Below are 26,215 nucleotides of genomic sequence, written 5' to 3' on the forward strand. Positions count from 1 at the left end.
GGGATAGCCAGAGACAAGCAGGAGCAGAGTCATGAAGGACCTTATATATTATGTGAGGAAACTTAGACTTTATTGTGAAGTTAAGTTATTTTCCATCCTGATGGTATTTCACAATCTAGTAGAGATTTAGACAGGGTCCTGCTGCCTAATTTATCTTAAGTATATGTTAGCATTAACTGCTCTAAAACAAAAATCTCAATTGGGTTGATGTTCTCTCCCCTCCTCTGATGGAGGTCATGTTACCTGTCAGAGGTGAGGTAAGTGGTGATTATGTCAGGATTCTGAGGAAAGTATTAATGATTCCCAGTGGATGTTATGGGGAAACAGTGATGAGGGAACAAAAAACAATTGCTGAACAGAGCCCATAAATTTGTAAGGAAGTCAATTTGTTCATTGCATTATTTTTCTCTAGGAGTCTTCAGCCTCATAGAAGCATAGAAGGCAAATTTTTGGAAGATTGGGAGTTTGGTGCAAGGGTGCAGCTGGAATTATTAGAAACAAAAGATATTGTCAAGAGCAGTTACTTTATAATTGTTGACTAATATTTAGGATTTAAATCATGGTTTAGAACAATCGCTCCGGCAGTGGTATGAAGGATGGTTATCCCTGCCAGAACAGAAAGCCCAGGCGCCAAAGCAGTAGGTACAGATGAATATGGATGAGGTCTGGACCTACATGAGGTAATGATAACAAAGGAAGAAGGGGTTGGTTTGAGTGTAATTTTTATATAGAATTAAATGAGATTTTTAAAGAAGTGGGTGAAATGGGAGATGATTCGCAGGTTCCTGACCGGGGTGACTGGAGAATGTTAATGTCCAGGTCAAGGTAGAAGCTAATGAATTTAGCTTGGACATGCTGAATTGAGGGGCATCCCTGGAAAGATATCTAGTAATTGGGTATTTGGTATGATGCTTAGGAGAGAGAGCTAGGCTAGTGGTGTAATTTGGGAATCATTGTGTATTGGTGATTAGTATATTGGTGATTTAGACGCTTACCCAAGGAGTGTGTGTGTAATGAGGGAAGAGAAGATCAAAGACGAATTCCAGGGGAATACCAACATTTACAGAGTGGAGAGAATGAAGATACTTCTTAAGGAAATAAAAAGAAACAGAAATGATTGTCATGGAAACCTTGAGGGGGCGAAGACTTTCAAAAAATAGAGTGGTCAAGGATATTAATCTGTGAGGGGTCAAGTAAGATAAAGACTGGCTAACATCCATTTAATTGGGAAATTAGTAAGAACAATTTCAGTTAGTGGTGGTAGCAGAAATCAGATTCCTGTGGGTTGAGGAATGAACAGAAAACGAAGAATTGAATTCAGAGTACTCTTTCAAGAGGCTTATTTATGAAGGTAAGAGCAGACATTAAACTACAGCTAGAAGAGAATCCAAGGTTGAAAGAAGTTTTTCTTTAAGATGGGAAAGATATGGGTTCATTTGCTTGTGGAGGGGAAGTCAGTGGGAAAAAAATCTTCGAGAAAAGCAAGAGGGAAAAATCTACGCCACAGAAGTTAGTACGAGCAGAGATACAGCATGGAGCTTTGAAGGGGGGATTGGCTTTAGACACAAGACTTTAGACTGATGGGTGGTAGAGAACTGGGGATTTTAGAAATGGATTGATATCTAGTTTAGTTTAATTGCACTCAGATGTGTGATTTCCTCCTTGGAGAGAATGCATGCCAGGCTGTCTCCACTCCTTCACTCACACCACCTCAGGAGAGGTGGAACTAATAACATACTTAGTAAATTTGATTAGAACAACTGAGCATTAGAACACTTGGCTGAGGGGCGCCTGGATGGCTCAGTCGGTTAAGTGTCCAACTTCGGCTCAGGTCATGATCTTGCGGTCCATGAGATCAAGCCCCGTGTCGGGCTCTGTGCTGACAGCTCAGAGCCTGGAGCCTGTTTCAGATTCTGTGTCTCCCTCTCTCTCTCTCTGACCCTCCCCCATTCATCCTCTGTCTCTCTCTGTCTCAAAAATAAATAAACATTAAAAAAAACTAAGAATTACTTGGCTGAATTCCAGCCACCATTCCTTTTGGGAGCAATCTGCCTACAGAGAGAATATGTTCTCCTGCTCCTTCAAGGGCACACTCTTCCCCACCACAAGGAAGAGTTGCCTTGGTTCAGTGCTGCCTTAAACTCGATGATGTGTGTCTCCTCCTGCAATTCAGCATTGTAAAGCTCCTGTGGTTAACATACACAAAGCCATATCCTCCACCCTGGACTTTGTAAGTAATAAAGATAATATTTTGGTCTCTGTTATTTCTTTCTTGCATTTATCTAGTAGATCAGTGCTGGATGAGAGAGAAGAGTATAATCTTTGTGTCAATTAATCGTTTACTCATCAAAGGTAGCACTGCCTACATGAGTATGGAAGACAGCTAGTTGCCCCCCACAGTCTGTTCCTCCATTGTTATTTGGATTTGGTTGCCCAGGTAGAGTCTATGTTTCCCAGCCCCCTTGCATCTAGGTGTGGCCAGAGGACTTTAGTGCTTCTGTGGAAAGTGATCAGCAGTAATGATTAATTACTTGATTAAAAGGAAATTACTTTCCCTCTTTTTTTGTCTGGGACCTTAGATGTGGCTAAGGTCTTACACCTTAGATATGGCTATGAGCCAATTTGACTTCGTAGGGGAGGCATGAGCCCTAAGGATCAGCAGAACATTTAATATGGAGGGAATCTGCATTGTTGGATACCCTTATAGAGAAGAATTGACCCACTAGGCTACATTGGACTATTACAGGACAGAGAAATAAACATTTACCTCATTTAAGTCATTGTATATTTGGGGCTTTTTCTGATAGCAGCTTAGCCTCTACCTTAAAAGCCAGGATTGAGTTGTTAGAGCCTTAACCAACTGAGCCATCCAGGCACCCCTCCATCTACCTCTCTGGATCTTAAAATAGTATTTAAGCGTCCCACTTCAGCTGAGGTCATGATCTCGTGGTTCACAAGTTTGAGCCCCACGTCAGGCTCTGTGCTGACAGCTCAGAGCCTGGAGTCTGCTTCGGATTCCATGTCTCCCCTTCTCTCTGCCCCTCCCCCACTTAACGCTCTATTTCTCTCTCTTTCAAAAAGAAAAAAATTTTTAAAGATCCAGAGTGGTAGTTGGAATTTAACCTATTAAAGTCTTTAGCTATGAACTAGACCACTGGCATATAGATACTATATGCCAGTTTCTTACATAAATGAATAGCATAATTTCTTTTGTTTTATTTATTTACTTTTAGAGAGAGAGGGAGAGAGAAAGAATCCCAGGTGGACTCCACACTGTCGACACAGAGCCCAATGCAGGGCTCGAATTCACACACCATGCGATCATGACCTGAGCCGAAGTCAGACACTTAACTGACTGAGCCACACAGGTGCCCCAGAAGAGCATAATTTCTAGTATTAAAAAAATGTGACAACCATGGATATAATGTTAATATGTTCCAAGAATGGTAGGTGAGACAGAAAGCTCTGTTTGTGCTTGTATGTCCCAGAAAGCAGGCTAAATAAACTTACACTCGTTCAAATTCTGTTTATTTGTACCAATTCGTTTTCAACGACATTAGGAAAGTTTAACTGAGAAAATTATTCTGGGCATTCCAGGCAGAGGGCATAAATAGCAAGCATAAAGTTCCGAAGCCACCCATGGACTCAGCATGCTCAGGGTTAGGAAGAACAGTGTGCCTGATACACTAGTGAGGAAGAATCATGGGAAGTGAGCTTAGGCAGATTGGCTGGTCCTTGTAAGTCAGGAGAAGAAACATGGGTTTTATTTGAGGCATGATGGAAACCATGAGAAAAGTTTAGGCAGTCCAATGGCATGAACAGATCTGCCTTTTAAAAATACCACTCCAGAAAATGGGTACAAGGGAGGAAGCAGGAAAACTGACTAGAAGATACTGCAGTAATCCCGGCAAGTATCTGTCGGAGAGTGGTTCAGATCTTTTGGACAGTTTGGGGACTTTGAGCACAGCAAGCCCCTTCTTCAGCAGCAAAAGAATAAATGTATTTAGTTGAACTGAAGAACTCAATACATATCAAAGATGTTTGTCTGGCACTCGTTAGCCAGAACATTCCTTCACTCCCAAGCTACGATAGGCTGCTCCCAGCGTGCCTTTGTTGTCAAGGAGGGAATGTCTTGGCTCAGCTCGGAAACCCTGAACAGGGGCCCTTGACCACAGCTGCTTGCTTCTGGGAACATGGTCAGTAAAATGAATGTCTAGATTTTCAGTTAATCAAATGAAACACCAGCTAGCCTTTTGGTTCGGTACTTCCCAAGTAAGTTCCTGCCAAATCCAGTCAATGTTGTGAGCTGTTAAATAGGCTTCGACAGCTGCCTGGCCTGGGAGACACTTGTGATGGTAAAGCTATTGACGGCTCACAGATGGGAGAGCTTTCAATATTAGCTGATCAAATGTGCCAGAAGAAAGAAAACAGCAAAATTGTCAAGAAATGGGTGCCTTCTGATTGGCACGGAAATGAGGCACCAGGGAACTGGAGCAGATGAATCTCACCCAAAGGCACATCTTAAAATGGATTGCAGATTGTTTCATTTTCCTTGCAGAACTAGTTCTCTTGATCTAATCTTAACCTATGATGCAGGCTTGACTGACTCCTTTAGATGCAGGAGCTCTTCCTACTGTGGGTGTTCCAGGAGCACCAGCCGTAGACAGGGAGCAACCTAGAGACCTTTCCACCATGATTCTGAAACAGATCCTGCCCACTACCAATAAACTGACTTAGAGAATCTCGATCTGAGGAAAAACGGCCTTATATCTGTGTTCAGGCATACATTCTCTCAAATGACAAATTTCTACCTTAACTAGAAATGTCAGTTTGTTGGTCCAGTGTGTGTTGAGAACAAGGTTGGCAGAGAAATGTCAGGGACATTGAAAAGAAGAGTAGATGAGATGAAATGCTGCTGTGAAGAATTGGAGAGGAAACTCACTGAGGTGTGTAGAAGGATTGTTTACTGGGTAAGGTGGGAGAACACACACACACACAGAAGCCCAGTCTGCCCTATTGTTGGTTTCTCCAACAGCACTCTGCAGCTTTGCAGTAAAGGGAGTGAAGGCAGATGTCGTACAGAGCATGAGTACAAGTTTGGCAGGATAGCAGGGGAGAAAGACCCAAGTTCACGGTATTGACGGGCGACCATGTGCTTGGAGCAGTGAAGAAAGCAGCATAGGCTGGGATAGGAATGGATGTGAGATCAGGAAACAGCACATAGAATGTGATTTCTTTCACAGAATTCCTGGAAGCAGAGAGTGAGCGGAGTGAGAATAAGAGGGAGGGAACCCAAAAGAGAAACAGTAGCCTTTTGACAAAGATGCATTCTCATTCAATCGGACACCATTATCTAAACTCTAACCTCTGAAAGGGTGATTCTCCTCCTTCTAGTCATTGAACAATCAGAAAGTTGAAATCCTGCCCCCACCAGAGGGGTGATGCTATGTGTCTTATAGTCAGTTTGGGCGAGATAACAAATCAATGCAATAGATTGAGTGGCTTATAAACAACAGAAACTTATTTCTCACAATTCTGAAAGGCTGGGTAGTCTGAGATCATGGTGCTGGCAGATTTGTTGTCAGTGAGAGCCCATTTGCTGTGCCCTCACATGGCAGAAGAAGGGCTAGGACACTCTCTGGGGTCCCTTTCATAAGGGTACTAATCTCATTCATAGGTTCTTCCAAAGATCCCAAAGATCCTACCTCCTAATACCATTATATTGGGGCTTACAGTCTTAACATATGAGTTTTGGGAGGACACAAACATTCAGCCCATGCCACCATGCCAACATTTATTGAAAGCTTACTCTTTGGCTGTGGCCATGCTAAGAGGCTTTCACAAGCGTTCACAACTCAGGGGTGTGGGGTTTTTTTAAGGGGGACTTTACATACCTTGCACAGTCACACATTACTGAGTGACAGAGCTGGGATTCACACTTGGGCAGAACACTGGCCAACCCCTTGTCCCCATGCTTAGCCATTATGCAGTACCATAATGGTACTGGATGGAACAACTGGATATTGTTAACAAAAATCGTGATTTGAAAATTACTGTTGAACATGGGATGATTCATAGATAATTTATAAGCTTGGGAATATGGAAATCACATTAGTTGATTTATTCTTTTTCTTAACAACCTTTTGTTAAGCACCTACAATACAAAGCCCAGACCCTAACACAGTATAAAGTATGAATTAATGTTACCATCATCATGTGAAATACTGTATATTCAGCAGTTAGGAAAGAAATGTATTAGAATGTTACATATAAATATTTCAGAGTATTCTGTGTAACTCTGGACCTTACAACTGAGTTGGGATATAAAAGTTTGAGTAATTATTCAGAAAGAGCCAAGGATATATACAACTTATTGACATACAGATATTGAAATAAAATTCAAAATTTGTGTCCTAAGTTTAATAAAAGAAGAAACCAAGTAGTAGTCTCCATGCAATCTAAAGGATCTTTTTTTTTTCTTTTTTGATGATTAGTGAGCAACCTGCTACAGTGGACCACAACAAATTCCTGACGGAGGAAATGAGCAATTATCTATATCCATGAAAGTCACGTTGAGAGAACATATTCATGGGGACAGATTTAGGATAAATGCAAAGTATTTCTTGCCTTTGGAAATTGTCAGAGATTAGAATGCCAGGGGATTGTGTGGGATCATCCTCTTGGGTAATAAAGAGGAGACAGAAGACAGGCAGTTACCTCCTGAGTATCTTTCATTCTTAAGGTGTGGGTCATCTGTGTCAGACGGATTCTAAATGCCATCATCACCTGGACAATTTGGGTGATGAGCAGGTTTTGCCATTACCCAAATAACCACTGTCTGATGGAAGTGGGAGCTCCATGGTTACCCAAGAGGTAAAATACAGAGAGAGGAAAGTAGCTTTAAATAGAAAGCAAGAATGACAAAGTTCTTGCCATCCTCAAGATGGACACTCATTTAAAGAAGTCTCCTATACTTGTATTTCAGTATCTATCTTTTAAATACAGATTTCCTTGGGTTTATCATGGACTTACATTCCTATAAACCCATAAATTGAAAATATCATAAGTCAAAAACACATTTAATACATCTAACCTACTGGACATCATAGCTTAACCTAGCCTACCTTAAATGTGCTCAGAACACTTACATTAGCCTACCGTTGGGCAAAATAGTCTAACACAAAGTCTATTTTATTATAAAGTGTTACATATCTCATGTAATTTATTGCATACTGAACTGAAACTGAAAAAATTTCAGTATGGGTACAGAATCATTGTAGGTGTTATTGGTTGTTAACCCTCGTGACCACCTGGCTGACTGAAAACTGCAGCCTGACTTGCTGATTCAAAATTCGAAGCGCAGTTTCTACTTAACGCATATTGCTTTTCCACCATGATAATGTCAAAAAATCATTAAGCCGAAAGGTTGTGAGTTGGGGACTGTCTGTAATAATATGTTTAAGTAAGAATGACATGGTAGTGAAAACATCAGGTAAAGTATACTTTAGTCTGAAGCTTAAAGAACAGCTCACATTTTTTTATATAAGTTTTATATGTCGTGTGATAGGAAATTATTTAGGAGCTCTTCTGCTTGACACATCTCATTAACTCTGCTAGTAAAGTATCACTTCAAATGAGAACATGTTTATGTTGAATATTTTTAAATGGACAGTGTAGGGTGGGGGTTGCATTTGGTGAAGTGGAAAAATTAAAAGTTAAGGGTCATACTTTGAGGATGAAAATAATTTTTGTTTCTGATGTTGTTAAAAAGGAAGAAAAGGGTTTTGATCAAATTGAAATAAAATTTTAGAACTCTGAATGTTTGGAGGCAGTAATCTCAACAAATAATGTTTATACTTTCAGTGGACTATCTTATTATAAGATTGCATAAGTCACATATATAGCAAAATGAATAAACCAGAAGTCATTTTATTCTAAATAGTTGTAACAATACTTTTCTGATAGGGGTGCCTGGGTGGCTGGATTGGCTAAGTGTCCTACTCTTGATTTCATCTCAGGTCATGATCTCATGGTTCATAAGTTTGAGCCCCTCATTGGGCTCTGTGCTGACAGCATGGAGCCTGCTTAGGACTCTCTCTCTCTCTCTCTCTCTCGCTCTCGCTCTCGCTCTTGCTCTCTCTACCCCTACCCGACTTGTGTGAGCATGCATGCACTCTCTCTTTCTCAAAACAAATAAATAAACTTACACAAAAAAAATAAGGAATACTTTCCTGGTAGATACCTAGCCATTGTTATCTAAGAAATGAACACTTATGAATTCTTCCAAAATGTACTCAACAGTTTTGAATCTATGCCATACCTCTAGTCACACTCCATGCCTTCCTTTTATGTAATATTTCTTGATGTTTCCCCTAGTTGTTATTTCCAGACCTTTCTGTTATTGTTCTTTGCTGCACTCTTAGTAAAGAACATTCTGGAATATTACAACCATTTAGGAAAAATAGACTCCTAATGGAGAACATAAAAACAAACCAAACAAAAAGAAATCCCACATAATTCCAGATGACAAACCAGAGAAGTTTTCTGATAATAAAAGATGGAGACTTGACTTTACCTCACAGACCTTCATTTTATGCTTGTAACCCACTCCTCACCCTGACACCTTTAGTTACATGAATATGTGGTGAAAAACACCTTTCTAAATCAGAAAAATTCAAGATTTGAGGACTTCACAGGATAAATTACTCTGGAAAAGTTAAAACTTGTTTCTTTAATGGAAGATGAAATTGAAATTTTGCAAATTATATTTTCTTGAAGAAAATAGTTGCTTTCCCCTCCACCAAATCTACCTTCTTATACACCCAGAGTCTTACGAAAAAATACAAATTATGGGGGCACCTGGCTGGCTCAGTAGTTCGAGTGTCGGGCTTCAGCTCAGTCATGATCTCATGGTTTTTGAGTTTGAGCCCTGCATCAGGTTCTCTGCTGTCAGTACAGAGCCGGCTTTGGATCTTCTGGCCTCCTCTCTCTCTGCCCCTTCCCTGCTCGCTTGTACTATCCCTCTTGCTCTCTCTCTCTTTCTCTCAAAAATAAATAAAACATTTAAAAAAATACAAATTATGAAATCATTTAAGCCCTACTGGATCAGAATTGGAGTGGGGGGAGAAGGAGTGTTGTCGCCAATCAGTATTTTTTAATTCAAGTATAATTGACATACAGGGTTATATTAGTTTCACTTGTATAATATCATTCAACAGTTCCGTACATGACTCACTGTTCATCATGATAAGTATACTATGAATCCCCCTGGGAACCGCTAGCATGTCCTCTATATTTAAAAGTCCTATTCTGTTGGTCTCTTTTTTTCTTTTCTTTACTTTTTTTTTCATTCTACGTATGAGTAAAATCACATGGTATTTGTCTTTCTTTGACTAACTTATTTCATCACCATTATACCCTCTAGATCCATCCATGTTGTTGTAAATAGCAAGGTTTCATTCTTTTCTTGCGGCTGAAAAATATTCCATCATATATATATATATATATATATATATATATATATATATACACACACACACACACACACACACCACCACCACCACCACCACCACCTTCTTTACCCATTCATCTATGCACGGACACTTGGGCTACTTCCGTATCTTGGCTATTGTAAACATAGGGATATATATATATATATATATTTGAATTAGCATTTTCATTTTCTTTGGGTAAATGCCCCACAGTGGTGTTACTAGAGCCTATGGTAATTCTATTTTTAATTTTTTGAGGAACCTCCATACTGTGTTCCACAGTAGCTACACTAGTTTGCATTCTCACCAACAGTGCATGAGGCTTCCTTTTTTTCCCACACCCTTGCCAACACACTTATTTCTTGTGTTGTTGATTTTAGCCATTCTGATGGGTGCGAGGTGATATCTCATTGTTTTAATTTGCATTTCCATAATGATGACTGGTGTTGGCCAGAGTGTCTTTTGGCCATCTGTATGTCTTCACTGGAAAAATATCTGTTGATGTCCTCTGCCCATTTTGAATTGGACGGTGATGAGGAGGATGAAGATGATGATGATGATTTTGGTGTTGAGTTGATTAAGTTGTATATTTTGGATATTCATTCCTTATCCAATGTATCATTTGAAAATATCTTCTCCCATTCAGTAGGTTGCCTTTTATTTTGCTGATGGTTTCCTTCACTGTGCAAAAGCTTTTTATTTGGGTGTCATCTTGATGGTTCAATTTTGCTTTTATTTCCCTTGCCAGAGGAGACATATTTAGAAAAATGTTTCTCTGGCCCATGTCAAAGAAACTATTATGTTTTCTTCTAGTAATTTGATGGTTTCAGATCTCATATTTAGGTCTTTAATCCACTTTGAGTTTATTCGTTTTTTAATTTTTTTAATTTTTAATTTTTTTTAATTTTTGAGACAAAGAGAGACAGAGCATGAGCAGGGGAGGGGCAGAGAGAGAGGGAGACACAGAATCCAAAGCAGGCTCCAGGCTCTGAGCTGTCAGCACAGAGCCTGACGTGGGGCTCAAACTCAGACTGTGAGATCATGACCTGAGCTGAAGTCAGACGCTTAATCGACTGAGCCACCCAGGTGCCCCATTTTGAGTTTGTTTTTGTGTATGGTGTAAGACAGTGGTCCAGTTTCATTCTTCTGCATGCAGTTGTCCAGTTTTCCTAACATCGTTTGTTGAGGAGGTCTTTTTCTCATTATATATTTTTGCCTGCTTTGTTAAAGAATAATTGACCATATAATCATGGGTTTATTTCTGGGCTCTCTGTCTGTTCCACTGATCTATGTGTCTGACGTAGTGCTGGTACCATACTGTTTTGATTAGTATAGCTTTGTAGTGTATCTTAAATTCTGGAATTGTGATACCTCCAGTTTTGTTCCTCTTTTTCAAGATTTCTGTGGCTATTTGGTTTTTGTGTGTGTGTGTGTGTGCATGTGTGGTTCCATACAAATTTTAGGATTATTTGTTCTAGTTTTGTGAAAAATACTGTTGGTATTTTGATAGAGGTAACATTAAATCTGTAGATTGCTTTGGGTAGTATGCGATTTTAACAATATTGGTTCTCTCAACCCATGAGCATGGAATATCTTTCTGTTTGCTTGTGTCATTTTCAATTTCTTTCATCAGTGTTTTATAGTTTTCACACTGCAGGTCTTTCCTTGGTTAAGTTTATTCCTGGGCATTTTATTTGTTTTGGTATAATTGTAAATTGGATTGTTTTCTTATTTTTTTTCCTGGCACTTCATTATTAGTGTAGAAATTCAACAGATTTCTGTATATTGATTTTGTATTCTGCAACTTTACTGAATTCCTATCAATTCTAGCAGGGTTTTTTTTGGTGGAATTTTAGAATTTTCTAAATACAGTGTCATGTCATCTGCAAATAGTGAAAGTTTTACTTCTTTCTTACCAATTTGTATACCTCTTATTTCTTTTCTTGTCTAATTTCTGAGGTCAGGACTTCCAGTACTATGATAAATGAAAGTAGTGAGAGTGGACGTCCCTATCTTCCTCCTGATCTTAGGAGAAAAGCTTTGATTTTCACTCTTGAGTATGATGTTAGTTGTGGGCTTTTCATATATGGCCTTTATTATGCTGAGGTGTACTCCCTTCTAAACCTACTTTTTTGAGGGTAATTATCATGAATGGATGTAGCACTTTGTCACATTCTTTTTCTGCATCTATTGAAATGATTATATGGTTTTTATGCTCTTGTTAATGTGATGTGTTACACTGACTAATTTGCAAATATCAAACCACTTCTGCATCCTTGGAGTAAATCTCACTTGATACGATAAATGATTTTTTTAATGCATTGTTGGATTTGGTTTGCTAATATTTTGCTGAGGATTTTTACATCTATATTCATTAGAGATATTGTCCTGTAGTTTTCTTTTTCTGTAATGTTTTTGTCTGGTTTAATATTAGGGTAATGCTGGCCTCATAGAGTGAATTTGGAAACTCTCCCCTTTTATTTTTTGGAATAGTTTGAAAAGAATAGATATTAACTCGTCTTTAAATGCTTATAGAATTCACCTGTGAAGCCATCTGGTCAGGACTTTTGTTTGTTTCGAGTTTTTTGATTACTGACTCAATTTCATTGCTAGTAATTAATCTGTTCAAATTTTCTAGTTCCTCCTGATTCAGTTTTGGAAGGTTATATATTTCTGGGAATTTATCCATTTTCTCTAGGTTGTCCAGTTTGTCATTGGCATATAATTTTTCATAACATTTTCTTGTAATGGTTTGTATTTCTGTGATGCTGGTTGTTAATTCTCCTCTTTCATTTCTGACTTTGTTTATTTAAGTCCTCTCTCTCACTCTCCTCTCTCTCCTTTTTTTTTTTTTTTTTTTTATGAATCTGGCTAAAGGTTTATTATTTTTGTTGATCTTTTCAAAGAACCACCTCCTGATTTCATTGATCTGTTCTATTGGTTTTTTATACTCTATTTCATTTATTTCTACTTTAATCTTTATTATTTCCTTCCTTCTACTGGCTTTTGGCTGTATTTGTTCATTTTCTTCTAGCTCCTTTAGATGTAACCATAGGTTATTTGAGATTTTTTTTTTGTCCCTTGAAGGAGGCTTGTATTGCTGTAATCTTCACTCTTAGAACAGCCTTTACTGCATCCCAAAGATTTTAGACCATTGTACTTCATTTTCATTTGTCTCCATGTATTTTTTTAATTTCCTCTTTAATTTTTTGGTTTATGAATTCATTGTTTAGTAGTATGTTATTTAACCTCCATGTATTTGTGTTCTTTTCAGATTTTTTTCTTGTGACTGATTTCTAGTTTCAAACTTTTATGATTAGAAAAGATATGTTATATGACTGCAGTCTTTTTTTTTTATAAATTTTTTTTCAATCTTTATTTTTGAGAGAGAGACAGAAACAGTGTGAGCGGGGGAGGAGCAGAGAGGGAGACACAGAATCCGAAGCAGGTTCCAGGCTCTGAACTGTCAGCACAGAGCCTGACGCGGGGCTTGAACTCACGAACTGCGAGATCATGACCCGAGACAAAGTCGGACACTTAACCAACTGAGCTACCCAGGCACCCAGACTGCAGTCGTTTTTTAATTTATTGAGGCTTGTTTTGTGGCCTAGCATGTGATCTATTCTGGAGAATGCTCCATGTGCCCATGAAAAGAATATGAATTCTGCTGTTTGGGATTGCATGTTCTGAATATACGTGTTAGATCCATCTGATCCAGTGTGTCATTCAGAGCCACTGTTTCCTTATTGATTTTCTGTCTGAATGATCAATCCATTGATGTGAGCAGGGTTTTAAAGTTCCCCACTCTTATATTACTATTGATTATTTCGTTAATAATTTTCTGTCTGTTAATAGTTGCTTTACATAGTTGGGTGCTTTCCTGTTGGGTTCATAAATATGATTTACATTGTTATATCTTCTTGTTGAATCATTCCTTTTATCATTATATAGTGTCCTTCTTGCTCCAGTCTTTGTTTTAAAGGTTATTTTGTCCAACAAAGTAATACTCCAAAGTTGTAACCCCAACTTTATTTTCACTTCCATTTGCATGATAAATGTTTTTCCATTCCTTCATTTTCAATCTGCATGTTTCTTTAAATCTGAAATGGGTCTCTTGTAGGCAACATGTAGATGAATCTTTATTTTTTTATCCATTCAGTCACCCTAACTCTTTTGGTTGGAGCATTTAGTCCATTTACATTCATTTGCTCTTAGCCAAAAGGCCGAGAAGCGATTAGTCCATTTACATTCAATGTGATTATTGATAGGTATATACTTAATGCCATTTTGTTACTTGTTTTATGGTTGTTTTTGCAGTTCTTCTGTGCTCCCTTCTTCCCTTGTTCTTTTCCCTTGTGATTTGATTGCTTTCTTTAGTGATATGCTTTATAGATTCTGTTCTCTTTATTTTTTGCATATCTGTGTAACTTTTTGATTTGTGGTTACCATAAGGTTGATATCTAACACCCTATGCATATAGCAGGGTATATTAACTTTATGGTCACTGGAGTCTAAACCCATTCCAAAAGCACTAAATTTTAGTCACCCTCTCCCACATTTTATGTATATGATGTCACTTTACATCCTTCGGTTTTGTGAATCCTTTGACTGATTTTTATAGATCTAGATATTTATAGATATAACTGATGTTACTGCTTGTGTACTTTATGGTTTATTTTTTTTTTTAATGTTTTATTTATTTTTGAGACAGAGAGAGACAGAGCACGAATGGGGGAGGGTCAGAGAGAGAGGGAGACACAGAATCCAAAACAGGCTCCAGGCTCTGAGCAGTCAGCACAGAGCCTGACGTGGGGCTCGAACTCACGGACCGTGAGATCATGACCTGAGCTGAAGGCCGCTTAACTGACTGAGCCACCCAGATGCCCCACTGCTTGTGTACTTTAATCTCCATATGGTTTTAAAAGTGATTAATTTACTGCTTTTAACATGTTTTTATTTACCTGTGAAATTTTTTCCTTTCTCTAGTTTCCTTACTCTTGGTTGTGGCCTTTTCTTTCCATTCTAAGAATTCCCTTTAATTTATGAGGCTGGTTTAGTGGTGATGAACTCCTTTGACTTTTGCTTTTCTGGGAAACTATCTCTTCTTCTTTTCTGAATGATAGTTTTACTGGATAAAATATTCTCGGTTGCAGATTTTTTTCCCTTTAGCACTTTGAAAGTATCTTGCCACTCCCTTCTGGCCTGCAAAATTTCTGCTGACAAATCAACTCATGGCCTTATGGGCCTTCTTTTTTATGTAACTGTTTTCTTTTCTCTTGTTGTTTTTATTTTTTTAGTCTTTTGATTTTATTTTTTTATTTATTTATTTACAGAGAGAGAGAGAGAGAGAGAGAGAGAGAGCGAGAGCACACACATGAGCAGAGGAAGGGCAGAGGAAGAGAGAGAATCTCAAACAGTCTCCACACTCAGCACGGAGTCTGATGTGGGGCTTGCATCCATAAATGTGAGATCATTGCCTGAGCTAAAATCAAGTGTTGCATGCTTACTTGACTGAGCTACCCAGGCACCCCTCTTGCTACTTTTAAATTTTCTGTGTCATTACTTTTTGCCATTTAATTACTATGTATGTTGGTGTGGATGTCCCTGGGGTGATTTTTTGGGGGGCTCTCTGTGTCTTTTGGATGGGATGTCTGTTTCATTCCTCAGATTAGGGAAGCTTTCAGCCATTATTTCTCTTTATTTGTGCCTTTTTTCTCTCTTCTCCTTCCGGGGTCCCTATAATTCATATGTTATTATACTTGATGAAGTTGCTGAGTTCTCTTAACCTACTCTTTTTAAAAAATTTTTTTAAATTTTTATTTATTTTTGACAGAGAGAGACAGAGCATGAGTGGGGGAGGGGCAGAGAGAGAGAGGGAGACACAGAATCCGAAGCAGGCTCCAGGCTCTGAGATGTCAGCATAGAGCCCGAGGTGGGGCTCAAACTCACAGCCACAAGATCATGACCTGAGCCCAAGTCAGATGCTCAACCGACTGAGCCACCCAGGCGCCCCTTAACCTATTCTTTTTTATTTTATTTTTCCTTTTTTCTTTTTGCTGTTCATCTGATTGTTTTCCATTACTTTGTCTTCCAGCTCACTGATCCATTCTTCTGCCTCCTCTAATCTATTGATTCCCTCTATTGTATTTAGTTATTGGGCTCTTCATCTCTACTAGGTTCTTTTTTATGTGTTCTATCTCCTTGTTGAAATTCTCTAGTTTTTTCTCAAGTCCAGTCAGTATCTTTAAGACTATTACTTTGAATTCTCGACCAGGCACATTTCTTCTCTCCATTTCATTTAGCTTTCTTGCTGTGATTTTTCCTGTTCTTTCATTTGGGACATATTCCTCCATCTCCTCATTTTGTCTAACTCTCCATGTTGGTTTCTGTGTATTAGGAAATCAGCTACATCTTCTGATCTTAAAAGTAGTATTCTTGTGAAGAAGAGGTCCTATAGTTTCCTGTAGTGAAATGTTCCTTGTTCTCTAAAACCAGGCACTTTAGGCATGTCCCCTGTGCATTGTATGTACCCTACTGTTGTGTCTGAGCCACATTTGCCTTCATTCCAGTTAGCTACAAAGCCTGCTTTATCTATTGTGGACACAGTTTGGTCCCTGTGCTGTAAAGGGGCCAGCCAGGGGCTGCATTGCACTTGTAGTTGATTCAGACCAGATGCTTACTGAGGCTGATGTTTCCTGGGCTGCAATCACACCAAACTACAGGGCTCTCTCCTTGTGTTGCCTTCTCTGAGGTTTTTGTTGGTGCATGGGACCAGCAGTTAGATCAGATATCTGCCCCCAGTCCACTGCCAGGGCTCCAGTCAAATTGATGTGTAGAGTTATCTTCCCCTCTCCCTGGGGCAGGAGTCACTTTGGAGGGACACTAGTCACTGTCAGGGCTGCTTGCAGAATGATACATATCAGGAGCCACTCTGGAGTTACTCCTGCCAAGTGGGGTGTGTTGGATAGGGTGAGTCTACGAAGGTGGAGGCAGGAAACAGATGTTAGCAAGCAAGGTGGAAAGTGTTCTTGCTGGTTCTGCAAGTATCCTGCTTTCTAGGCTGGGGAGGGGTTGATGGCATCTTTCAGTTCTTTTGTTCTTGGAGAAGTCTTCTAAAGATCCCTGCCCTTCCAGGGAAAATGGCTCTCAGATTAGTAAATAAATCTCCTTCCTGTGTACCCCAGGCACGTTTCAAACTGCTACTTCTATGCTGTATCTTGGATGGGTTTGTTTGTTATGTTGTCTTTTTAAGGGCATGGACCCAGTTTTCTAACATCCTCCTAACTCTCCCAGGGCTAAGCCCACTGTTTTTTAAAGTGCCCAGAGTTAAGCTCTGCTGGTTGTACATACTCATGCAGTTAAGCCCCACTGATTTTCAAAGCCAAATGTCTTGGGGACTTGTCTTCCCAGTGCAGGTCCCCCAGGTCTAGGGGACCTGGTGTGGGATTTCTTCCTTTCCCTTCTCTGTGCTTGTGGTGTCCTTCCTGTTTGTGGTTAGTCTCACTGAGAGTTTGTTTCCCAACTGCATCTTCACCCCTCCTACCCTTTTTGATGTGGTTTATTCTTTACAATTAACAGTGGAGAGGCTGTTCTGCCAGTCTTTGGATTGTTATCTGGGTTAGTTGCACTGATGTGGCTATTGTCTAAGGTGTATCTGTGGGACAAGGTGAGCTTAGGATCCTCCTACTCTACCACCTCCCCAGGCTTCCAAAAATAATTGTTCTTTTACTTTTTGTAATGTTGATGTAGACTGTTCTTTTGGGTTGTGGTTTGAGGGAATACTCATTTGGGGGAGAAAGATTTATATGTCTTATTTAAGCCCTTTCATCCCAGAAATGAAGAGAATTAAAGCTTGAAAGGAAGATTATGGAGGTATATTTAAGGGTAATATTTTGAAATATTTAATTTGTTTCCTTTTTTATACTGAATCCCCTTGCCATTAAAACTAATATCAAAATATTCATGACTTATTACCCCAAAGAAGAGAGACCAAGGAACACAGAGAGGCAAAGGAATCCATTAAGTTTATAAATGGATTTTGAAATAGCTCAGCATAAATAATAGTTTTGAAAGCCTTATTCTCAAGACCCAGTTGTTTACATTTTTTGAATTTCAGAACTTTGTTTTTAATATCAGGGATTTAGGACATGGAATTTGATGTCTATGTTTATTTAATGAGAGTAGATTGACTATAAGATTGTAAATTTACAACTGTGCAGAAATGGAAGCTTTTGAGTGAAGTTCAGTTATAGACCAAAAAGAAAAAAAGGTACATTTCTGCATAGTAATGCTAGTGACTGAATTTTGACCTGCACATATCAAAATTATAAAGGAAACAACAGCATGGAGCAATGTGGCCTCCCCCTCCACTTGATGTCACTTAATGCAGTGGAGGACAGTGATCCCCAAACTAATAGCAAAATAAATGGAGTAGAGAGCAAAATTAATTCTGGAACTAAATGACATGAGAGATGGATATGGACGACAGCTCCTTTCCTGTCTTCCCTAAACCCCCTCTTCCAAGTCATCTAAACTGAGGAACAGGAACCTTGAAAATAGGAAGAAAGGCAGGAGTCCTGCTAGTCTAGGGATTGGAACTGATAGGTCTACACATTCAGATTTAGAAGGAATGGACAAGAATGACATGCTTATTTGTTTTTTAACTTAACAAATTCATTGAGGGTTTTAACACACACAAAAAAGGTTAATTGCTCTGCCATAGCATCATTGGTTTTTACTAAAGATAATCTTGACATTTCGATGAATATGTCAACATATCTCACTCTTCCAAGATACACAACTTGCACAATATACACACACTTTACCTTACATTTTTGCATTTAGTTGAATATAAACTCTCATATATTTTGCTATTCCCACCAATCACTACATAATTAAGAATTCTCAATTCTTACATTCTTTTATTTCAAAATGGTATATATTATTCTGTTTATGTGCCATAATTTGTTAGAATCAGTACTTAATAACAGACATATTGTTTTTCTTTTTTGCTGGAGAACAGAAGTGGAATCCATTGCAGAGCTAGTATATATAATCTTTTGCTCTTATTTAATTATTTCCTTTAAGTTTGTTTTTCTTGGAACTTGAACTGACTGTGGCTGCAGGTGGTTGGCTTGCTTCCATTCTCAACATTCAGTTGACTATGAAAGAACAGCTGACTTTTTAAAATGAAAACAAAACTTTGATTCTCAATTTGGACGACAACAGAATTCTCTTTAGCCAATAAACAAACAAAAAGAACCAAATTTGAGAATAGGGCTGCAGGAATATATTTTTGTTGTTTGTTTAAACAAATTTAATGTCAGGATACTTTCAGATTTATTCTAAAAATCGTATGAATAGTACAACAAAATTCCCATATGCCCTACATCTACTTTCCCCTGTTGTTAACAGCTTATGTTAGTATGACATTTACAACTAATGAACAAATGATGACACATTGTTATTAACTAAAGTCCATACTTCACTTACATTTCTTTCCTTTTAGGGAATTTGTTTGAACTGTTGTTCAGCTTGCTTTATGCAATGGGTATTTTAATTGTATGAAAAATTGGTTTAAAAAAATTCATACTGCTACAAATGGATGCTCTGAATTACCTTAGAAGTCTAGGGAGAAAAGAGCTTATTAAAAATCCTTTGTACCTCACCACACAAGTATAATTAGGCAGGAAACTTGTGGCTAGAAAAGAGGAAAGCTCTAATTCTTCACTCCACCCTTTTTTTTCCCACTGGTCCCAGGGCAGGACATTGCAACAGATGAGTAATTTCTGTTGGCACACTGTGGTGGGCAAGGGTAGCCATAGTCATGACAGTTTTTAAATGCTGGAAAGTCCCTTGAATCTCCACTTTGTGCCTGAAGGGTAGAGTTGGATCTTAATTCATCACTGGTAAAAGCAAGCTCTGCATACATGAGAGGCTTCTGATGACTTGGAAGATCCTCTCGGGTCTTATAGATCTCCCTTATCTCACCTTGACCCCAAGCATTAGGCATGGGGTTCTTTCTATCAGAACAGGGTCTGCTTCTTAGGACATGCTTCTGTTGTGTCTGAAGTATGGCCATATTTCCTATTGGCTTCATTACTCCTAAGACTCAGTCAGAGAAGCAGATGGGGCCCAGCCGTTTTCCCTTACTTTAATAGATAAAACTAATCCTGAGCATAAAAATAAAGCCAGTATAATGACCAATCCATGCTAACCAATGTAATGTAATCTCTAGATCATTACCAATAGCTGGCACGGGTCCATCATGTGCTAAAGCATATTTACGTAGATTATCTTATGTAATCCTCACAACAACTCTTGGGAACTATTATTATGCCCATTTTACAGATGAGGAAACTGACACATAGAATGTTAAATAGCTTAAAAAAAAAAAAGGACTATTAAATAACTTACCACAGTCAGTCACATATCTAGTAAATGGCAGAGTTAGGATTTAAACCCTAAGCGTACAGTTTTAATCACGTTGCTATAAATTTTACCCCTAGTTTTGGGGGCATAGACAGTCAACAGATATTGCATAAATGAGTTAGTGAATGAATAATGAATGAAGGGAACATTTCCCAGGTGGTGAATCCTTGAGTGAGGTATGTGTTATATGAGTTGAGCTTAGTTTCCTGAAGAAATACAAATATATTTTGGTGTGCTTTTGAGTTTTGAATGGAAATAAGAAGACTGCCTTCAAAGATATAAAAGAGGAAATGATTCTGTATATAAGGGGCAACATGAAAAAGTCATAGTGAAGGAAATAAAAAGGGAATAAAACAGCTACACATTCCTTTGACTGAATTCAGAGCATCACATGGAAAGAGACTGGGGACCTATGGTTTGAGTAGTTAATGTAACTGTATGCAAAAAGTAGTAGGGAATCATCTGAAGTCAGTGAGAGGGGGTGATTCAGTAATTGTTTTTCTTATTCAGTTACAAACTTTTGTACTGATCGGGATGCAGAGGGACCAAAGGCAGGAAATGGGAAACAGAGGAGGCTTCATTCATCTGCAGCCTGGATACATGATTGGCCATAGACACAAGGTGGAGGGAAACGTTTGAGGAGCTACTGGGGGGAGGCCGGAGGGAGAAGACATCCTCCTTATTAGGCCATTTCGAATGGGAAAAGAATGTAGTGTAATTCATTTCTCTTCCCAGCTTCTGAGAGTCTCCTTTTTATTTTTCTTTTCTTCTTTTCATTGTAAGTCAGAATTCAATATTAATTTTTCCCCAATGAGCATGGGGCCTAATAAATTTTAAATATGATTATTGTTAAGACTCAACTATGCCCTCTAAGGAACAGTAACACAGAAAGTCCAAAACCGTGCTTGTTTTTAACTTTAAAATTGCATTCAGTGCTTTGGAATGCATGAGGACACACTTTTTTCTCATTTCATTTTGCTAAGATTATAGTGAAGAAGGTTTACATTGTCACAAAATGCAAAACAGACTATCAAGAGATAGTCTGAGGAGGAGTTTCAGAAATACAGAGATTTCAGGGGAAAATGAAGTAAGATTTAAAACCTTCCCTGAAAAAATAAACCTAAGTGCTCTCACTTAGACCTCATCTTGTAGCCTGCGTTTCTCACACACAAATGCAACTCTGGAATTCTCTGTGAGGAATGCCAGCAGAGGGGAGAGTTCAATCACATAGCACATAGCAAAACTTCTATAAAATTCTCTTTGAATATCTTTTTTTGCTCCAGGATTCCATTCTTTGTGGAGGCTATCATATATCTCTTTTCTCTGTTCCAGAAAAATCCTTTCAGCTTTTCCAGTAAAATGCTACTCTCTTCCTTTCTTTCCCGTATAAAGTTCCAAATGTGCTTGCATATTACAATTAGCTAGACAAAAGCAAAACAAAACAGCACCAAGCCAAATCCACAGCTATCTATTAGCCTTTTAAGTGTATCACTGAGGAAGCTCAATTTATCACATTATATAATATGTAAGTAATAAACTAGCCAAAAGTAAGGTTCTTTTTCAAATGCAAGGGTCAAAATAAACACATTCCCCTTCTTCATCCCATTCCTATACTATAACTGTTTTTTCTTTCCTAGTGATATTCATTTCATTGTTGTGATTCACCCTTATACAGAAGGTCACATACTGGTCCACCTGTAATACTTCTTCAAACAGAAAATATTAAGCCACCAGAGGAGCCATTGACAGGAGAAGCATTTTTAACAGGTGCTATGAAAAACAATGAGACCCTAAATTTATAGAGTTCTAAGCACTAGTCTAAGAGATGATGTGTGCACATGCCAGCCTTTTTAAAAATTATCATTATTTCAAATGTTTACTTAGCTGAGGGTAAGGAGATTCTCCAACAACAGCTGTCAATAGAGTTAAAGGGCTTGTTTTGGAGAAAGCAGTGGTGAGTGGAGGTTTTGGAAATGAGAGGAAAGGAAGCCATCAGAGGTATAAAAAAACATCATCAAATCCTGTCACATGCAAAATAAAGAATTCAAATATGATTAGTGGATATGTTAACATAGGAAGATTTTGGATTTTTTTTTTGCTTCTATGAAGACAAATGGATTGATAAAGCAATGTAGTGTACCGTACTTAGAAGTTATTATAGATGCTTTCTTGCCCTAATGGTTTAAGATTTGGTTCCTGTGATGAGACCCAATTCCCACTAGACTGTAAATGCAATGAGGACAGAAACTAATTTGCCATTTTTACTGCAGTGTCTCTGATGCCTGGCATGCAACAGGGGCCATAATAAATATTTGTTGAATAGATAATGATATGAGGGTACATCATAGATATAGATAATCTCTGATCTGAAGGACATGATGATGATGATTACAAGTAATAGTTATGATTTATTGTATTCCTTCTTTGTGCCAAAGACTGCACTATAAATTTATATGTGGTACTTCACATTTCATTTAATCCTAAGGAGTATGTAGTATCATATTTTACAAATGAGAAAATTGAATTACAGACTTAGGACGACACCCCACCCACATCAGTCTGACATCAAGCCTGATCCTTTTACTGACTATCTTTGGACAAACATGTTCTATACACACACTGTGAACATAGAACTGAGTTAGGAACAACAGATTGAAGGTAGTATGTACTCTTGCCTCTTAAGGAGACAGTTAAAGGTAAATAACAATACTGGAGGGAGATGTTGCAAGGCCAGTTTGACAGATAATTGGTACAGAAAGTCAGTGCTGCAGTTTCAAAGGGGAAAGAATTTGCTGTGTCCTGAAGAGCTCAGAAAAATGTTCATGGGGCAAGGAAGCTTGAACTGAATGTTGAAACATGAGGAGAATTTCAATAGGGAGAAAGTGAGGGGAAGGATATGAACCAAGTTGAGCAGCAGGAATGCACACCATGTGTTCAGAAAGGAAGGAGGAGACACGGTGGCTGGCGCAGGCTTTGGGGCACAGTGTTCATTTAAAGAAGTTGTTGGTAGACACCCAGTGCTGGGTAGCTCAGATGCTCAGCTAAGTTTGAAATGGGTCCCCTGACAACCCAAAATATTTGAGATAGTATACGATTGAAAATAATTATTTTGCTTTCCATTTTAAAATGTTCTGTCTCGAACATTTTGCTTGTCTTCTTGCTGGTTTTATTTTCATGGATGTCTCTCACAAGGGGGGGGATCATTTTCTGCGAAGGGAAATGAAATGAGATGGAATACATCCAAGTTACAATTGAGTCCACATCCTGGTCCTAGAAATGTCTCCTGCCACTGCACCAAGAGGCAGGGGCCACGCGCTGGCGCTACACGGGTTCACACGTCCACTGCCCACATGGTTCCGAGTCGTGTGCTTTTGCAAATGCCCTACAATCAGGGTTTACATGGTGGGTTCTCAGAACTGCTGGGTCCCTGAGCCATGTCTCATGGCTGCTGCAGACAAGAGGTGAGACTGCTCAGGGAGGCTTGGAGTCAGTCCGCTGCCCTTGTAAGCTCTGCCACACCTCCACTGAATGTTTACTACATTGGAGTAATGCCTACACTTTTATTTGAAACATGAATTCTCCCGAAGAAATACATTCAAAAAGTTCTTCTCCTTCACAGGCTAGACCCAGTCCAATCATTGCAGCCTTTAGAGATAAAAGAATACCATTTTTATGACAAAGGCTTTCAGTTTATCATTTGCCTTATAACTTTGTTATGCTTTTTGGCATTTCTTTCAGTATATAGTCAAATCTGATTTTTCCTTTGTGATTTCTCTCATAATTTTTATTTGGAGAAGATTCTTCTTACCAGCCAAGAGAAAATCTGCCTAGACTCTCCCCTAGTTTTCTATTTCTTCTTTTTTCTTCTAATTTTAACTCTTTAATCCATCTGGAAAATTTTTGTAATATGATGTGAGGATGTGTTTAGTTATTTTATAAACAACCATTTTACCAGTTCTATTTCTTGGTTAATTTCTTCCATCCCTGTTAACGTGAGTAATTTGTAGACAAGGGTTTATTTTTGTATGGTACCAATTATGTTTTATTCATCTCTTTGTCACTGTTTATTTTACTCAGGGTGGGGGAGTATTAGCAATATTTGGCCGTGCGCCTGACTCACAGAAAAGAGCTAGCTGTTCCAATTTATCTTTTTTCCCCCCAGATGAATTGGAGTCATTTCTTTTTTATTGAAGCACAACTGATATACAATGTCCTATTCACTTCAGGAATATCTCTTAGTGATTTAATATTTTTATACATTGCAAAATGATCCCCATGACAAGTCTAGTTACCATCTGTCACCATGAAAAGTTATTGCAGTATCATTCGCCATATTCTCTATGCTGTACATCACATCCCTATGACTTTTTGTTTTATAACTTGCCTCTTAATCCCCTTCACCTATTTAGCCAGCCTCCAACCCCTCCCCCCCTCTGATAGCCAACAGTTTGTTTCCAGTTCCTAGGTCATCTCTTCACCCCCACCCCCACTCATATTCCCCACCTTGTGTTTTGGAGTGATGGTGAGTAGTTTTGGCGATTTCAGATAGGTATGATCTCATGAGGAAAGGCTAGAGCTGTATTTCAGTGTTCCTTGGGACACTTTATCGGAATTACTACATCAGCACCTTTGGAGGTGGGACCCAGCTTTTTGGTGTTGAGAGCACCTGGTATGGAAACAGAGGTACACATGAAAAGGATTCTGCACAGATGAGGCGTGAAGGCAACAGGGTCTAAATAAAGATGGTGGTAGGGATAAAGAACCAGACAGGTATAATCTATTTCAAGGTAAGACTTGATAGCATTTTTTGAGCATTTATTCTATTGAGTTTGAATTCAGGAGATTGTTAGACGATCTGCCGCTGATAGAAATAGTGGACTGAGGGGGTGCCTGGGTGGCTCAGTTGTTAAGGTTGGACTTCAGCTCAGGTCATGGTCTCATAGTGTGTGAGTTTGAACCTCGCATCGGGCTCTGTGCTGACAGCTCGGAGCCCGGAACCTGCCTCTGTGTCTCCCTCTCTCTCTGCCCCTCCCCTACTTGCACTCCGTCTCTCTCTCAAAAATAAGATGAAAACATTAAAAAATTGGAAAAAGTGGGGATTGAGGAAGGATTTTTTTCCTTCTGGGGGAAAACCATTCATTTATAAACATGTCAAATTTGACATGATGTGAAGATTTCTAATCATTAAGTATCTTTTAAAAAGCAGATGGACACATGTACTTTGGCTCAGGTGAGAGAGGACTCCAAGCAAAAGATGCACAGGGGTTAAAGCATTAGCTTTAGAAGTGATTTTATGTCCACCATTGGCCACTCAAGTCTCCGAGATCTTGAGCGGATTATCTCGTTTCTCTAATCATGAATTTTGACACATGCTTGTAAATGAGAGGTAGGGAGATGTGATGCTTATCTACAGAGAGAAGGCAACTGCGAAGCCATCCAGACTAGATTACTCTGCCAATGGGGAGGGGGTGCCAATGGAAAGCAGAGGACAAAGGACTGAGACCGAGAAGCCACCACATTTAAAGGATGGTAGAACGAAGAGCTAGTAAACCAGCATAGAAGTTGGAGAAAGTACGGTTAGATAGAAACATTTCTAGCTCGCTGGTGTCCCATATTTTTCAGTCCCCTGTCACACTCAGTTGGACAGTGATTTCCATTATGTTTTTGTTAGCCACAAGACTCCTACTTCAAATGGCATCTGTGGCCAAAGTCTGGTGTGTAAAACGGGCAAGGGGAGATACTCTGGCTGAAGTGGGGATGCCGTCAGGAACCCCAGGCACTTGTCTCCTCCCTCGGCCTCTAAAAGCTCAGCTCCCAGACATCTCCTTAGAAGCTCTGGCTTAAACAGCAAGGTGTGGGATAGTTGTAGCGGGGAGGACCACATTCCCTCTGTCTATGCAACAGTAAGGTAAGCTAGCAGGCCCCAAAATACAGGGAGAGCCTGATCCTTTGTTTGTAAAAGAACGATTGGCTGAGTACTGACCTGGCTTGAAGAAGACAAGGTTTGAAGTCACAGCTTTGTCTATGCATGAAAGGGATGCTGTTACAATACTACCCCCACTTTACTGTGATCCTCTGGCATTCCAGAAATGTATCCTACTTAGGACATTTGTATCTTTCTTGTCCCAAACTACTGTGGATATTTGTGTTGTTTAAGTAAAAATGTTTATTATACTTAGTTCTCCAGAAATGTGATATTAAAGTCCCAGGAAAGAAATATAAGGAGAGCAGGTGATTATAGAGAGGCATGCAGGAAGTTCATGGACATTTACCTTTTATGATCCATTATATTT

At 38.9% G+C, this 26,215-nt stretch overlaps 1 long non-coding RNA gene and 1 other non-coding gene across 2 annotated transcripts in view; one reads left to right on the forward strand and one right to left on the reverse strand.

Annotated features, from left to right (window-relative positions):
* LOC109269467 (uncharacterized) overlaps nt 1-26,215 on the forward strand; it is a 111,669-nt gene that overhangs the window by 27,402 nt on the left and 58,052 nt on the right. The gene's annotated exons all lie outside the window — the stretch shown is intronic.
* On the reverse strand, nt 15,416-15,499 carry TRNAP-UGG (transfer RNA proline (anticodon UGG)). Its single transcript has one exon. It is a non-coding gene; the product is annotated as a tRNA-Pro (tRNA).

This window comes from Panthera pardus, unplaced genomic scaffold, assembly GCF_024362965.1.
Source record: "Panthera pardus isolate Hobbes unplaced genomic scaffold, ASM2436296v1 HiC_scaffold_7, whole genome shotgun sequence".
In the NCBI taxonomy this organism is placed as follows: Eukaryota; Metazoa; Chordata; class Mammalia; order Carnivora; family Felidae; genus Panthera; species Panthera pardus.